The sequence below is a fragment of the Octopus bimaculoides genome, chromosome 9 (genome assembly GCF_001194135.2).
Source record: "Octopus bimaculoides isolate UCB-OBI-ISO-001 chromosome 9, ASM119413v2, whole genome shotgun sequence".
NCBI lineage: Eukaryota > Metazoa > Mollusca > Cephalopoda > Octopoda > Octopodidae > Octopus > Octopus bimaculoides.
Genome location: NC_068989.1, coordinates 59,275,066 through 59,278,702, shown reverse-complemented (window position 1 = coordinate 59,278,702; position 3,637 = coordinate 59,275,066). Strand labels below are relative to the sequence as shown.

The 3,637-nt window shown below is 38.3% G+C and overlaps 1 protein-coding gene across 1 annotated transcript in view; it reads left to right on the top strand.

Annotated features, from left to right (window-relative positions):
- The first annotated feature begins 2,764 nt into the window (after nt 1-2,764).
- Nucleotides 2,765-3,637, top strand: part of LOC106871029 (polypeptide N-acetylgalactosaminyltransferase 13) — a 35,196-nt gene continuing 34,323 nt past the window's right edge. The window contains exon 1 of the mRNA XM_014917287.2: nt 2,765-2,893. The gene's annotated coding sequence lies outside the window, so the exon portion shown is untranslated. The remainder of the gene's footprint in view (nt 2,894-3,637) is intronic.

Genomic DNA, 3,637 nt, shown 5'->3' with positions numbered 1-3,637 from the left:
ATATATATATATATATATACATATTTCTCACACCAACACCTGACCGCAAAACCATGGGTAGCCAACTCGATATGTCAAGTGATAATTATTCATAAATAAAAATACATCAATTTGCAACTCAGTCTCGAATACAATTCTTTTTATCATCTAAGGCAAAAGTGACAGAGGAGCTTCCACTCTCGGAAATATTTCAAAGACCAGCTGAAACGCCAGATTACTCAGACAAGGAGAATGCCTACAGGAGGAGAAGGAGTCGCAGCACAAAGGGAAATTCCATCCAGATCGCTCTAAGCAATTTTGTAAGCAACTGTGGCGGATGAGAAACGTCAAAGAAAAAAAACATCGCCACGTTAGTTCCCATATAACTTACATATTTCCCCCAACTACGCCGTATGCTGTCGCTCAAGGATCGGTTTACCACTTTCCTCATCATCTTCAGACATGAAAAATTGCCATCTTATATCACTCATCAGTGAACTTTCTCATTAGAGAAGCGCAGTGAAAGCAATGTTTTTGCTTTAGACGTCATCAAGGCTTCCAACACTATGTGAAATGTTAATCACCGATTGAAATTTTCCGCTTATCGAGATCCATCCATATCTCGTCTCTTTGATTGGTAACACGTATTGACTGAACGTTTTCTGTCCTACTCCGAATCAACTCCATCGTATCTCAGGATTTGTAATTGTCCATAATTTTCTTCTTTCAAATGAAGACCACTCGCCTGTAGATATGACCCTTAATTTTTTCCTAATCTTCCCCAGCTATACATTATCTGCAGACTATTCCAACTCAGATTCCATGAACGCAGGCCTCATAGGGGCTTTCTACTAGCTTTCTACTAGCAAAGATCCTCAACTACTACTTATATTAGATAAAAACCATCGCACTCCCCACCCCCAATTGTGAACACTTAACAGCTATAGTCCATGCAGCCCCTAAAAGGCTAGGCTTTATATCAGTGTTGATCTTAGCTAACGAAAGAACATCCTTTACTAAATCTGGGACCACATTTTTAAATGGCTGGCTATTGTCTGCTTTTCCAGAAATATTTCAGTCCCCAACAATCACTGATACTCTACAAATTTCAAATGAGATCCACAATAGAATACTGCACCCACATTTGAAACGTTGCAGCTACTAAATACACAGACATCCTAGACTGATTGGCATTACATCACTAATAGACACTCTCCAGTGTTTCTGACCAACAGGTGTCCATACTTTGTTTTCCCTATCGCATCTATAATGGCCTCTGTACCTCGGACCAAGCAGCAAAACAATTCTGCAAGCCAATCAATGTTGTCGGTTGAAATCTCACCCAATTAATAGGCTTCCACTGAAAGAAGGAAATGGATGTTGCCTAATGTAGTTCTCTATATGTTATCCCAGGGAAAAGTTGTGAATGTCAAAGATGGAATGTCCTTCATCATCGGCGTCTTCAACCGGGGCAAAACAACAACACACTGTATGAACGCTGAAACAGTTTTCGTCTTCGAATGCAAGATGAAGCGAATGATGATCTCATTTTAGCCATAAATGAGTGTTGATACTCTGAAACTATATAAGAAAGAGTAGTAGAAAAGTATAGTAAAACTATTGTTTATAAACCTTGCCGCATTTAAACAGAGACATGGATCTTAAAAAGTTAAATTTAAAATGAAATTAGAAATAGTAAACTGAAAGGAAATAAAAATTACATAAAAATCATTTTAAATAAGAGAAGATATAATAAAGAATCTTCTCGGACGAGAATACCCACTGAATTTAAGTATATTCCTTCAGAAAAGGTGAGTGAACCAGGAGGTGTCAAACGCTGAATTTCGTCGTCCACGCCGGTCATCAAGAGCTGTGACGCAAGGGTTGTATACGGTCGATCATTTCGCACGGTTTGGTTCGGAGTTGCCTTAATGGAGATGATCAGAGCGGGTGCCAGGCCCATTCGGAGCCGGCCGCGATTGACAGTGCTCTTCGGTCCGAGAGTCGGGTTGCTTAGGTACACAACCCAAAGCGGGTATAAGTTCTATCCAAGGTTAAACACGAGGACGGGTCTGACAGCCGACAAGTACCGTGAGGAAAAGTTGAAACGAACTTTGGAGAGAGACTTCAAGAGATCGTGAAAACGGTCAGGGATAAGCGGATAGGATCGCTCATCGAGACTGCGAGGAGATTCAGTCTGCTGCTACATGTCGAGGCGCCGTCATCGCCAACGACCACGCCAGTGGCGGACGCTCACTCCGGCAGGCGGCCTCTACCGCCTACTCAGCGCTCGTTTTCCGGGGTGCCGGCATGAGACGCACTTTAACGCCGGTCCGGCCTTGAGACCCACTCTCGGCGGGTCCGTAGGTGCGCGGCATCCGCAGGCTACAAGGCGATACCCTGCGCTGGTTTCCCTCGCAGGGGCTGGTCAGGATCCATGCACTACTCTCAGCTGGGCTGGTTGTCGAATATAGGCACGACTAACCGACGAGGACGGACTGCACTTCGCTTTTAGCTTTTGCTTTCTTTTTTCTAATACAGAAAAGTATGAAGAGAGAGAGAGAAATAAAGATCAGAAAAACGAAAAACAAATACATAAATAAATAAACAAATAAATAAATAAATAAAAGAATACAAAACAGAGCCCCGTGTAAGAAGCTATCTCCCTCCACTAAACAAAGAGCAGTTCGCATTCTGTAGCATATGCCTTCCCGCCTATGTCCAACAAATATATTTAGTAATCAAAACGTGGCAAATCGATATGAATTGATTGTTTTGTTGAAACATGTTGTATGTAGTATTCAAAGGCAAAATGTTATTTGTTCAGTGGAAGTTACAGTTTAAACGTCTATCAGTACTGTGTTAAGCCACATAAGGAATGAAAAATACCTAGAAAATTATGGAAACGTAGCAGGTATCAGTGCTTCTTTCATATTTTTTTTTTCTCATTCATTCCATTTATAAAATTAATTAATATAAAACTAAATAAGAATATTAACATGCAACATGAATGAAAGATAGTATTAGGTCAAAAGGCACTAGCTACACCGAGGGTAGTTAGAAGCACTGAGCTCTATATTAGAGTTTCACATACGTAATGTAGTGATAAGAAATAATGCATTTGAGTTCATAAAGCTGATTATTGGACCAATGATCTTTCTAAGGAATTTGCAATCTAAAAATCAACTAGTAAGGTAGATAACTCTTATAATAGAAGCCAATCTAAATTTTATGCAACTTTTATATATGGTACTATGGTACATACATGTAGAGAAATTTGAAAAGACAACACGAAACCGGTTATTTCTCAAAATACAATGTTTATATACCAAAAAGATTTTCTAACATTTTTCTAACATTTTTCTTACATTTTTCTGACATAATTTAAATATATACTTTAACCATGTAACACAAGCCTTCTGTAGTTTTTTCACTCTTATTATCTTTTATATATATATATATATATATAATATTAGGGACAAAATCCAAAATTACAGGTAAAAACTCAATTAAAATCAATTTATAAAAAATTAAAATTAAATTGAGCTTTATAGATTATAATATATAAAAATATATAGTTTTAGGGAAAAGAACCAAGTTTCAAGAACTCATCGATGAAAATCCACTATCACATATAGAAAAATTTATAATTAAAAGC